Source organism: Patella vulgata, chromosome 3, assembly GCF_932274485.2.
Source record: "Patella vulgata chromosome 3, xgPatVulg1.2, whole genome shotgun sequence".
Taxonomy (NCBI): Eukaryota; Metazoa; Mollusca; class Gastropoda; family Patellidae; genus Patella; species Patella vulgata.
In genome coordinates, this window is record NC_065881.2 from 56329223 (window position 1) to 56343545 (window position 14323).

The 14323-nt window shown below is 33.5% G+C and overlaps 1 long non-coding RNA gene across 2 annotated transcripts in view; it reads left to right on the forward strand.

The window, feature by feature from the left end:
- LOC126815579 (uncharacterized) overlaps positions 1-14323 on the forward strand; it is a 40402-nt gene that overhangs the window by 12797 nt on the left and 13282 nt on the right. Inside the window, exons 1-2 of one of the 2 annotated variants that reach the window (XR_007677991.1) lie at positions 2447-2504; positions 2600-2672. This is a non-coding gene — a long non-coding RNA (uncharacterized LOC126815579). Of the gene's footprint in view, positions 1-2446; positions 2505-2599; positions 2673-14323 lie in introns of those variants that run through there. The other variant, XR_007677990.2, reaches the window with a different exon arrangement.

Here is a 14323-nt window from a genome sequence, read left to right on the forward strand (position 1 = left end):
TCTGGGCCGCAATGGAGGGCATGGTGTTTTTAGGCACCAATAGCATCATTAGTTAAGATATATTTTCATGGTCCAAGTGGATTCAAGAACCAAACAGATAGCTAAGACATTTGTCCTACTGCTGATTACTTACAGACACTTCATCTTAAATTTCTTTTGACCCTTCCTGGAAGATACGCACTAATGTCATTATGCATTATCAGAGTAGAGTATATTGGATTGCGAAAAGATTATGGCCATTGGTCAATAGGTGTATATATAGTGCTATGTAAACTACAACTCATAGACTAGTTTATACAAGTTCAACAATATATTAACCTTCCAGCCATTATTATAAATTTACTGTTATTACAGCATTAAACATTAACATTGATAATCGAATATTTTGACCAAATATTGCATTAGCTGGCTTAACTATCGATTTCTGCCAGTCTAGACAGTAATATGGTATCCTTCAACTGACTTTAAGGCCAAAACAGGCCAACTGGAATCTGCGTTTAAAGAACTGTCGTATTCGATATGAATTTATGCCTAATCCTGCTGACTTGATTATGTCTTTCCTAATTAGATTATGTATTCAGTTGAAGGCGTAGTTGTTCATTTAACATCGTTCAACTAGAGGGCTTAAACTGGTGTGGTTGGAACATAGATTAGTTGTAGCAATAGAATGTATTAGACACATTATCATTTTTGAGGCTATTTTGTCTATGTTTCAAAATGGTTTTTCAAATTCTAAAGAATGTTTCATCTGCCAACTAGACCAATAAAGGTTACGATTTCAATAAGCTTCACATACTTTTCTCGATGGTTTTGAACTCTTGTTAGAAGGTTTAAAATACGGATATCATAATTGAGTCATTCTTATACTTGAAAGAGGTCTTCTTTCCGTCACCTAACCAGAATGAATACATTGGCGTTGTTTAATTGGGTGTTTCATTTGTACTCATATATCATGGATGCATACAATATCTTTTCGAGAATAACTCGGTGTTTTAAGTAGTCTAAGACCAGCGAGACACGAAAAACAAATTTACAGACAGGGGAAGTTGTTTTAATTATAATCTTACAGCTTAGACCCACTTATACATATTTTGTATTCCGCGTTTATTGGAAAAGTTGTCAAAATTGTCTAGCAGTGGTATATTATGCAGATGTCAGCGAAAACGTGTTCATTTTAATACAGACTGTACCATAACCACCACTGACCTATGACCTTTTTAGCAAAAACTGGACATTGCTATTATATACACGGCGTCAAATCGTCTCTATCCAGCGATCAATGAAGCGAGTTTTCCTTGAGAAAATCACCCGATCTTTCTTATTAAACTGAGGTCAGCGAAAGTCTTCATCTATGCCCGTAGGGCAAACACTATATATCTTTGACTAGATGTTCCATTCACTGAGAACAAAAACTTCACCACATCACAAAAAAAAGACAGGCTTTCGAATAGATTGGACTTCATCTACTTGACATACATACAATTCTAAATTGATGTTGGCCAATAAACTTAAAGCGACATGATGTTGGTCCCATTCAAAGATACTTAACGATTAGACACGCTCCACCATTTTGTGATTTCAAATTGTTAGACCAAGTTTAATTTTAGATAGTGATAATTATCTGGGGCATATTTTTGAGTCTTCTGGTCTTCTTGATTTTTTTCTTTTCGTGTGATTTATTCTGTCTGACCTATGCCAAATTGACACAAGATTCTTGAACTGATGGACTGATGATTCATTTTAAAGTGGCTATGCTAATATTTTGTTTAGTAAAGGGGCTGGTTTGCCATGGATGGACACACAACAAATCAATGTTTATAACAGCCCATCTTTATATCATGACTGAATATCATTCAGAAATATCATCGTTTAAATAATTTAAAGGTCGCAGTTTGCTGATTTTTAGTTTTAAGGCTTGTTTTTATATTTTACTATATTCTCAATAATAGTCAGAGAAATGTAATGGTGACCACAAAAAAATCACAATGCAGCCATCACACAGGTTTCAAATGCCCTGAATAAATAACTTTCAAAGTTAGATCAAAGATTGTAATGGACCTAGCTCTGTCGCTAAATTTCTGTTTAAAAGATGCACAGACTTTGACCTTTTTACAGATACTTTACACCAGCAAAACTGAATTACTGAATCTGACTTTATTTTGTTTCATTCTGATAAAATTTATCTTAAGGGGGGAGGGGGGTATTGCAACAAATTGCTTGATATCTATATGAATAATAATCATTGACCCCAGCGTATAAAGTGAATGATAAAGCTGATAAAATGAGTAATAAACTCATACTGTATACAATATTTAGTATTGTATGTATACTAGTATCTTTATATCTTTCCGTCACATGGTCTAGGATGTCCGGCCATTACTATAGCGGAACGGATGTTGTCAATTTCTGTAATCGAAATAGCCTAATATGATACATTAGTAGAGCGAGGGGCGTTACTCTTGCCATTTTGGAGATTGAATAGGAGTCGCTGTGGAGCAATTACTGTAAGCATGATCGATATATTTTAGCTAACTATTTGGTAAATATGGACACACTTTATATTTTATTTTTGATTGGCATTATTGTTTTATTTTTTCAGGTTAAATTGTACATATGGATCAATGTGATGACTTGACTATGAAAATGTCGAATACGAGTCATTGATGTTTAAGGTAGGTTTGTTACATTTACAAATTCATTATTATAATATTTATTAAGGGAGTTGACTTTGTTCAAGCTTTCACAACATGTCGAATTTATTCTCAATATAAAAACACGAACTTCTATTGATTGCAATATTTAATTAAATACTAAACAGAAATAACGTACCACTCCCCTTTATGGCTTCATCTTGATTTATTGGATGTCTAACATCGGCATATTGAAAAATAACCCCTTTAATTGAATGAGCAAATTTAATTGAAATGTCAAATAGGATAATTAATAACAATGTTGAATGAATTGTTGCAGTGCCGTTACTTGGAGTGTAAACAGTTCTACTGATGTACTAGGGTAGATAACTCTCTTATTATTGCACGCCTCCAAGACTTGTGAAAAGCAAGTTAGATAAGAGGGTGTGTGATGCAAAGATCAACATGAATACAAGTGTTATTTTATTTGTATACTTTTTATTTACATTAATTGTTTTGTGAACAGTTCTACAGTATACTATGTTTCAACTGACTTAGGTTTTATGAGCTCAAATGATGCTAAAACCAAACGTGGAACCGCCCACTTTTTAATATTTTTTTTTATTAATTGCTCAAGGGTTCTTCTACTAGTATTTTAGCCATTTGAATTTTGTATATTTATGTAAAATCGAGCCTTAAAATGTTTTAAATCGATGATGATAATTTTATTTCTAAAATAAACTTACAGAAAATGGCCCTCCCCCCAATCAAATTTTAAAATCTTTCAAATTTGTATACAGGTTTGTATGCGGGTTTCTAACACACTCCAATCATTTGAAAAGCAAAATATTCACGAAGATCATTTAAAGGACATGTTCATGATTTATACAATAATGACCATTTTGTTCAAATGTCCTTTCATTTACTTATTATTATAAGTACCACAGTACATACTGATGGTCTAATCGCTGTGATATTCATTATATATATATAGTGTAAGTATGTATGTGTGTGTATTATGTAGACCATTTATCAGGTCAAGCTCGTACAATTATGTAAAGGTTAAGTGACAACTAGAATTTATTTATACCTATCTATGTATTCTATACGCCCTGCTTGCATGCTTCACTGAACTGAACCCCGAGGAATTTGTCCTATATATATATATATATATATATATATATATATTCTCATCACAATTCAAGTCTCAAAATCAACGTGAATAAATATGTATTTATATAGGTATATACACATGTTTTCAATGCAATGTTTCGGCTGAAACGATCTATTAATATACAAGTATATATAACATGGCGTATACTTTCATCGTACAAGTTTGTGGACACTGTATTTCATAATATAGCAAACCGAGCCGAGATATATATGAAATATGAACGACATTCTAATCTTAGGTTAGCGTAGTTAGAAACGCAAACTTGCATTTAAAACCCCTGAATTTATTAAATAGCCCATGGTTATAAACAAGGGAACATATATTTATGTTCTTTTACACGTATATAAATTAAAATAACCAGGAAGAAACAAACTGTAAATGAGAATTTAGATATATTAATGGGGTTGGAAATGGTTATATTCTCATATTTATATCAGAAATAACCGTAACTCCTATTTGTCAGAATAATATTATATTTCTCAACATATTTAGTGTTGTGCGGTTTTATTATTGTCTGTTTCTCAACAACCGACTTTGAAAGTGGTGACAATCTTAGATATCGTGTCATATTAAAGCTCCAAGATGCTGCCTTTATTGTTGTTCATGGGGTGGATTGGGTGGCTGAATTGAGTCAAGGGCGTCTTCTGTCTAACCCCGTGGGGTTCAGCACTTCCTATCACCCCCCCCCCCCACACACACACACACACACTACTGAAGCCCCGACGGTTAAGCGATATATTGAAACAAAATTGTAAAAATGTGTCAGTCCCGAAATGACTCGCTCTCTCTCTCTCTCTCTCCCTCTCTCTCTCTGTTGCTGAGCAGCTGGCTGATTTGTTGTGAAGAAACACCTTGATGTCTTTGATATCTTCAATTACATCCTCTACACCACAATTTCGATCACACAGTACAATAACAACATGGTCTACACATGCCCAAAATTACAAAAAAGATATAACAGGTCTAGCAAAAAGGAAATTGTAGAACGGTAACTAGTCTGGTGTTGAACGCATGTCTGAGTTTCACGTTAACAAGAAAGTGTCGATGATGAATGTAGTCTTAGACTTATTCTTTTAAGACAAAATGTAACTGACTTAGGTCATTTAAAAACAGGAAAACATTTTGTACTCTTTTGAATTTTTTGGTTTTAAAGACTGTTTAGTTATTTGTTATTTGATTGGTTTGGGTTATTGGTTTGACTGAAGTTCATTTTCTTATGTTATGATAATAATATAGTTTATGTTGAAATAGATTTTTTGAATATTTATGTATAATTTGTATAACTTAAAGCTTAAGTTAAAATATTATGATCCTAACTTGCTATTTTATTGAAAAATCCCTAAAGCTATAGGGTAGCGTCATTCAATCAGTATTTAGTACATTTTGTCGGGTTTAGTCGCCGAGTCCACTTTTACTTTAGTCTCTATCATCGTGAAGAATATTTACGGATATTAGTCTGGATGCGTTGTCAACATTTGAGGATAATAGGTCATTGGCTAGGTTATCCGGTTTTTTACATTATCATAAACAAAGTCTAAGGGAGGTAACTAGTCCTAAAACAATAAGTCGGCGCCCATCAAGTTAATTTAAGAATGCCATTTCAGAAAATCCATTTGATTCCATTGCCAGTGCAATATCCAACACTCTTAAAAAAAATTTTATTGTAAAATTTCTCTCTTCATGGGCCATATCTACGTATATTTAATTAATCCCAATTCGTCGTCACGATTCATGTTTGTTTATAATAATGCAAGAATTATGGGATTTATTGCGGGAAGGAGCGCAACTACCGGATAATCAACCACATCCCGGGCAATGGAACTTTTCGTCAAATATTGACAACGGTCCCAGACTCGCCGTACGTTGAAGAGTAGGAGGTTCTGGGTGACCGAGACTAACTTAACATATAACCTACATAAAACTATAAGATACTTATGTGCGCTCTAGATATTAATATTATAAAACTAGTATACATCATCATTGTGGCTCATTAGGATTAAAATGGTGTTAATAATAGGCTTTATAAAAAAGTAATATAGTATTAATGCTTGTAGATATTTAAAAAGAATTATATTTTTAAAATACAACTTTTATCGATATGCTGTATTCATTGCCTATGTCTCTAATATGTAATTAAACATTAATGATTTAATCTTGAAACAAAAAAGAAAATATATATTGAAGAATTTATGCCAATTTATAACATACTGCATGCTGACGTAGGTTATTCCGAAATAAACGGTTAACTAATTTCAGTGTATGAGGATGTCCCTTATGTTATTATCGGCGCATTGCAGAGTATGTATGTGATGGCATTTTAGTGTATGGGTATGCCTCTAGTATTACCCATGTCGCTGTCCCAGAATATATACAAGCATTTCAGCGTGTGAAGATGTTCCAATATGTTATCATCGTCGAATATATGAAATTGTTTCAGTATATGAGGATGTCTAGCATTTAAGTATATGGGTATGTCCCCTTAATGTTGTCATCGTCGCATAACCTTTCAGTGTATGGGGATGCCCCTTATGTTGCTTATGGCATCTAAATGGTAAATTAAAGCTGTATCATTGCCAATAATACGCGTGGCTATGTAACTTTGCAGCAATAATAATGTTTTAAAGTAAACACAGCTGCACATATAAGCCCTATGAAGATAATCCATGATGGCTAATTGATATATTACTGGTTTAAACCCAGGTGATCGTGATTTGTGTGATTTTAAAAAATTTCAGTGCAGAGTAATGTTAGCTATGATTGTATTTGGGATGGGTTGCAATAAGTATTTAATATCAACCAATATATATATTGGTGTTCACCATGACCATCCCTACATTGTTAAAACACATTCTTACATTTTTAATATGTGCATACACTGAACTAAAAGTTCAACTGTGTTTCACGGTACCCTTGAGGTTAGATGGCTGTCCTAACAAAGTTTTTATTAAGGCAAGTCCAACAAAGTGTAATGCACCCCCAATGCTTTGAGGTTGTATAAAAACATTTTAACAGAGGATGTTCTCCTCTTAGAGTCGGTGTGTGCACGTACGTTCTATAGGTCAATAGCTTTTACCTTGTATAGAACAGATCGTAAAGTGTGATAAGTAATATATGTACGTCAACCTATGATTATATACACCATCAAATGATTAAAAGTGGTATAAGTTATTGTCTGTGATCTCCACAAATGCAGCCTCACATCGCCATATCTGACTTGATCGACCCCAAGAGAAGAGGTATTTTATGTCGGCTACAGACGGATCAATCATTAGTAAACAGAACAAAGTATAATCTTTTGTATTTCTATGTGAAACTGGTTATAGACAAAATCCACTGATTGCATTAGGTCATTAGTTTCCTACTAGTATTTAAAGACTTAACTATACACATGTTGTATTGTTCTGGAAAAACACGAGTCGTATATATCGTGTATACTAATTGTAACGAGATATTATGTATGTAAAATAGATTTGTTGAATTGTATAGAGCATCATATGTTTTCCCCTCTAGATTTAAAACTAGACGACATTACTTGTATCATGCTGCTCTATTAACAAATATTATTTTCAGCTCTTTTCTAACGCCACATCCGATTGTCCGTCCATTCAGGGGACATCAAAGAAAAAGAGAAAAGTAAATGAAATGGATTATCATGGAACAGGCATATTTAATTACAAACTGGCTTTTTATTCCGGGGAAGACTAATGACGAGGTATCACGCCATCTTCTCCAATATTCAGCTTGCCAGGTTGCAAACTAAGGGAAAATGATTATTCTGAGAACGTTTGTATCAGTTTGTTTACATCGGTTTCTATGACGATAGAACGAAGGTTTAGGTACGGATATCTCTCGAAGAGATCGCGAAATCAATTCTCATTACTCGCCTTTTGTAGAGATTTATGCATCTAAACTTGTTCGTTCTCGGGTTGGCTCATGGTTTGATTGTCAGTTGGTGCTGTTGATCTGAGTGTCCAGTGACGAGTATCTGTAACTGTAAGTCAATTTATTCTAATTCATTTTCCCTGTGACCGATAGTCGGGATCTATTGCGGCATGTGAACCTGTATCGACCTAAGCATATTAACATACATCGTATGATACATCCGTAGATCTCGCGAACACCCAGTTTCGCTAGTCTATATACAGGAATGCATTTTTTTGTAATATTCGTCTCTTTTGATCAACAGTCCAATCAATTTCTGCCATGATGTAAGTTCTCTACAAACATGGACATATTTTTATGTTATTGTTAATATGTCGAACGTTTAGTTTCGCTTGAATAATAAAATTAACTTTAAATTGAATCACAAGGCGTGAAATGAAGACAATCATTACATAATTGTAACCAACATTTACAGAACTAACAGTGAGTTGAAGCTACAAATCACATTGCTGGAGCCTATAATTATTAAAAATGACGTATATTATCACTAAACTAATGTTTTATGTGTGTGAAACATGATGATTTTGTGTGCTTATTTATTGTAAATCACGTTAAAGGACCATTACACGTATTAATAACATACATTAAGTTGTCTCTCATATCTCTTCCATTCCATTTAACATGTTTAATCAAAGTGTAAAAATCAGTAGTCAACCGTCGAATGGATACCCCCTATTACTGTGCATTAGTATTGGCCTATTTGTAAAATGAGAGTCTACCAGAAATAACACTTTTAGTCCAATTAAATCTATTTAATATCGCCTGCTTTGACTGAGATAACAAGATGTTTACATGATTGGTTGCCATGGTAAATAAATATTTGTAAAATCCCGCCTGATAGGCGTTGACGTGGGTTGAATGTGAAAAGAAAGCGGTTCAAAGCATGGAAAAGCTTTTGATGCGAAACGAATATTGATATTATTCAGTGTAACAATAATTATAGGTAATATGAAGGGTTTTTGTACTAATATTGTTATCGTTATGACAAAGCATCAGACATGTAATTAACGAAATTAAACCAAATGACTAGTATTTATGAATTCATATGGTTCATTTGTAATGATGTATAATGAAGGTCTAATCTCTAACTAAATGTACAAGTTTACTTTTGATGATCGCAATTCCTTATATTTAGCTTAAAATACGAGCTTCGGAGACATATCTTTTATTTTGTTAGATAATAAAGAATCAAATCTAAAGTATTCCAATGGACGTAAAACATTCCTGGAACAAGTCTGTCCTTTCATGTACAATGTACATAATGAGGATAAATCTACACACACCCTAAGTGTTTCATTTCTTTTTACAATGTGTGTGTGTTAATCTTGATTTATCATGAACCCGATTCACCCTTAAATCATTGAATGTTTTAATCATCCGTTTTACAGGCCATTCTTTTAAAAACTGTTTCTTATAGCAGCTGTCTGTTAACTTGGGACATCTGTCGTCTGATACTCTCCTGTGGATGAGGTGTTCACTTTCCTATTTGGGACTTTGGTTGAGCCTCAGATTTTACTCTAAAAGACTGACGTTGGGTGTTTTTCAAAGTGAGAACTAACTATGGTCTGGTGATGGCTACGGATACTCATTAAATTAGAGAATATACCTTTTTTGATGTTTTAAATGAGGCTTATATATTTAAAAAAGTTCTGTTTGATATAAATATTCATTAGAGCGACCGATAATCCATTATAGAATAAAGGATTTTTGTTTTAAAGGCTTACAAATACGCAATTGTAAACTGTAGGTCTCCATACGAGAAAGTGTGTGCTAACAGATCTATTTTTGGTCAGTGTGGTCGTTGACTTGAGCGGCTTTTGTCACCACATCCAACTTCTCATTTAAAGAAAAATCAACATCACCCATCTCGCATTCTTGACGTGGTATTCGGGTCATGTGAGCGAGTCTATCAACAGGGTGGTATGAATTTAGTGGAACAGGTTAATGGCTGCGGAACGAACATTTGATACAGGTGAGTGAAAGACTGCAAACAAAATACGGCATTTTTTTTATCGAATATACCGAGTGGTATTAATTGAGGTTATATTACTGAGTGCATTTAGTCCATCAATGAAATTTACCACAATAGTGGATACACTGAACATTAGACTGGTTTTAAACTATGAACTTTGATATTGGGTCGCCAGTATTTAGATGCGGATAAAATGTCAGTGGGCGTGTAGACCTATTGATTGTAATTTCAGTAGAGTGTATAGGTTTTAACATCAATACAATTCGTATTTTATTTTCTTCTCAATCGCTACATGAAGAACTTCAACGGATAAAATCTACTGTCTCATAATTTTGAATTTAAGTTTGATTGCTGTAATGTGATTGATTTGAAGGAAATGTCGAACGGTGTGTTTGAAGTTTCAGCTGACTGTGGGCGTGTATGTCTATACGACGTGTCATATCTATACGTTTAAAACTTATCGTATCTATTCATATGTCTATATATATGTTGTATTTCTGGAATGTGTGCTAATAACGGGAAGTGGAATAATTAATGTACATAAGACGATTTATGAAAGGAATGTAAACGTAGTGACACATATTTTAATATTAAATTTTTTTATTAGGTGAGTTAACGAACTTACCTTTAATTGGCTTTTAAAAAATATTTACATAAGACATGTATTATCGCCTGTTTCTAATTACAGAACATTGGTTTTTTTATTAAAACAAAAACAAATAAGTATAACAAAATGATGAAAATAGTAAATGATATGTCATAGATAGACGTAATATCAATTATTAGTGCACGTTATCAATTATATTGTAGTTATTTGTTCTGTACTGTTTGTTAGTGTATGTATCCAAGAAGAACAAAACTTCGTTCTCACTAATATCAATTATAATACAGCACCCAATGAGTATCGGCACGCACAACTTTAATAAATTACTGGAACGCCTGGGGCCTACTACATGACAGTGTGTGAAAGGTCAATTAATATTAATCCTCCTCCCCAACACTAATCAATTTAAAGGTTAATAATATTTTCTAATCAATATTTAACGTTGCAGGGCAATTATATTTTATGATTAGTGATTACCCACTATACTAGAGGCGACACATGTTTCTTGATAAATATACATACGTTGACAGTATTCGCGGAGCTTTATTAAATTAGCACTACCATATATATACCTCATTATGTATGCGTGCAGTTTGTAGCATGGTTTCTTGCACGTGATTTCGTCAGAAACTATCACCTTGGTTATCGATTGTCCCTTTTTTTACATACGATATTTCTACAATACTATAAGCAGATGATATTCCCAGATGGAGTTATCTCCACTTGATTTGCCTGGGTGATATTGATGTTCGGTTTAAATATGCGTATTTGTTCCGTGTTTATGTTCAATACAGAAACAAAATGCATCAAACATAATTGCTGTGTGTTAACGTCGGTACATTAGTCTGAATAAAATTAGGAACTACTTAATACTATAAAGAGATGGTATTTCCAGATAGAGTTGTCCTCGCTTGATTTGCCTGAGGGCTATTAATCGGTCTTAAGATACACATTTGTTACCTGTTTGAGTTCAGCGCAGAAAAAAATGCAGCCAACTAGATCATTGTTAGTACATTATTCTGAACTGAAAACGAAAATGCCTAATTTGTAGCAGGTTCGATTGGGCGTAGTTTAACACGTTACAATGATGACATGTACACAGCCTTGGCGTTACACGCTGCATAGTGAATGCAAAATATTTACCAATTAATAACTACATAGAAATCAAATCTTGATATTAGCCAATAGCAAAGATATTTGTTTTAAAAAAGTTATTTTCATTGTCGGAAGCGATCTTATTAAGAGAAGTGAATTCGTCGAGAGGGAAATATGGCGGACACCAAATATTTGTTTCGTCACATTGAAGAGTAAGGCAAACATGACGGGGCTCTGGTTGGCACGATTAATCAATACACAGTGTCAGTTTAGCCTGCAGTAGACCAACACAGTCGCATATATTCAGTTTTGAGTATAAACATTCTTATTGCCTAGAATCGTTAGTATTTACATGGGGGTGCACGCATGCTTTTGTAACCACCATTAGCGCATAAAAAAACTTGTAAGCTTTCATTATTCCACTTAGTTCTAATACAGTGGATAACTAGATATTATTACTTTAACAATACTAATAATAAAAGTTATTAAAACACTGATTATAAGCAGCACATGTTTAAGGACAACGTAAAGACTATCTGGCCCCACCATCTCGTTTACTCTGATATTTAATATAAACGACGAAACAAACTCTAATCAAAAAATGACTGACCAGTATGACTCAGTAATAGCAAGATATTTAATGTCACTCGCTTAAGTATTTGTATTGTAAAGTGTTGGACAACCATTGTTTTATCTAGATTAATCTCAATAATACATATCTTACAGCTCAATATGAATCACTCGGGTTAAATGATACACCAGTCATATTGATCATTCCACTCCAATTTACGTGTTTATTAGTTCTAGATTTCTAATGCACCACCGCCTCCATACTGGGACGTATTCTTTGTGTCTGGGTTTAGGTCACTTAACAAAATATTAATCTTTTTAGGAAGGAAAAAGAAATAAATACGTGTTAAAGATGCAAATGCATGCATAAAACTCATTAAAGACCAAAACATTAATGTAGTGAAATCTTGAATATCATTTGATCAAGTTCTGAATCATGAGGAGCAGCTGTATATGATTTGTAGGGGCCACTGTTGTCGTGTGCGACATTATTTAATGTAGGAAACGTGATGGTCAGGGGCAAATGTTTAAAACAGGAACCATTGTGCTTAAATGGACATCTTTAAAGGAGCTAAATCGCTAATATTTGGGACCTAGAAATTGACCCAAATGGGTCGCAACGCATATAATAATGTAATCTGATTGTATATAAACTGATTTACATTCAATTGTTTCCGTTTTTACTCTAATTTCAAATCAGTTATGTCAAGCGAAATACGACATAGTCTCAACCGAATAGCAATTTCTAGCGTCTGGTTATTCCACTCTATTGCGCATGTTCGCCAGATAAGATATGGCGTCACCGTTTGACATGAGTTGTGGAATATGTCTAGCCTCGTTCTTTCTGGTCACTTGTTACAAATGACACTGAAACGCACGATGGTACACGATTCGTGTACCAATGGTAAAATATTTATTTTGTCTTAAATATTGGATATCAGAAGCCTACTTGTTCCTGGTAAGATCACAACATCAATGTTGATTTGAACTGACAAATAATTCGTATTTTCAACGTGTAAGACTTTGGATGATATTGATTTAGAGAATTAGCTACTTTAATATAAGTAACATGTGGTCAAAGGACGATGTTTAATATTGGGATCACTGTTGTGATATAAGAACATATGATATGTGAATTGTTCTGTATTGCTGTGTGATATGAAAACATCCACGTGAACATATTGTATATAAGGATTGTATCAATATGGAGAAATAAATCGAATGCAGATAAATTAAAGAATATTTTGGTCCTGATAGAATACTCACTCTGTAATTATAACATGGAAAGTCGAGGTCACATTTTTGTGGTATTTGTGTATACTAGTGTTTATTTTGACTAATAGGACTATGAATAACTCTTAATGTTGAAAATCCCACGGTAAAAATACACTGTGTTCATATTTTAAATTAGCATGACCTTTATAAACCTTTATAAAAGCACGCTAGTATAGTGTCATACTTTTACTATAATTCTGATAAGCCTTCATCTGTTTTGATAGATTTATGTAAAATCACGTCCATCTATATTGGTATACATCGCTGGGCTTCAATTCAACGTTTATGTGGATTAAATACACCTGGAGGCAGACATGTTGAGATGACGTGAACTGACAAGTTATTGGACATCTCCATGCTGGAGAAACTGTCATAAAATAGCAGTTACTGGGATCAACGATGACTTGCAAGTTTTGGTGGCAACAGTCATTATTCTCTTATCCATTTTACAATCCTTTTAGAGTTCTTCCCGTGTACATAAATGCCTTCAAGGTTATGACAGACTAAAGTCAGTGACTGCATAGTAACATAACTAAATTGTGTTCACTCAAATGTCACAAAATGACCCAACCATTTCAATACAGGTAAAAACAATAATTGATATTTTGAAAAGTACACTACCGTCAGAAGTGATTTATGGGTAAAATTGGACGCAAGTATTTAATATATAACGTTAACTGGTAATTATTTTGAATTTCATTGTGGACTCTTGTAATTGGTATACATTAATCTCAGACTTTTCGGCAACCTTTGGTGCTACAGAACAAAATGGTACCCCTTGACCCACGAGTCTCCGTTAACATTGATACCAGATGGATCGAAATTTGGTTGTTAAAAATGGAAGCAAACTTTTTCGAATGGGCGTGCTAAAAATGAATAGTTTAAGTTCCGAAAAGAACTGTATAAGTGACAAGTTTGACAATGGTCAAAAATCATGTTATAAGAGATAAAGGTTGGGGTTTAAATTGTAACTTAGGTTAGAAATGACTTAGGCGTCCAATAAGAACGAATATATCAACATGAAATCAACAGAATAGATTTTTAAATAATTTTGAACAATT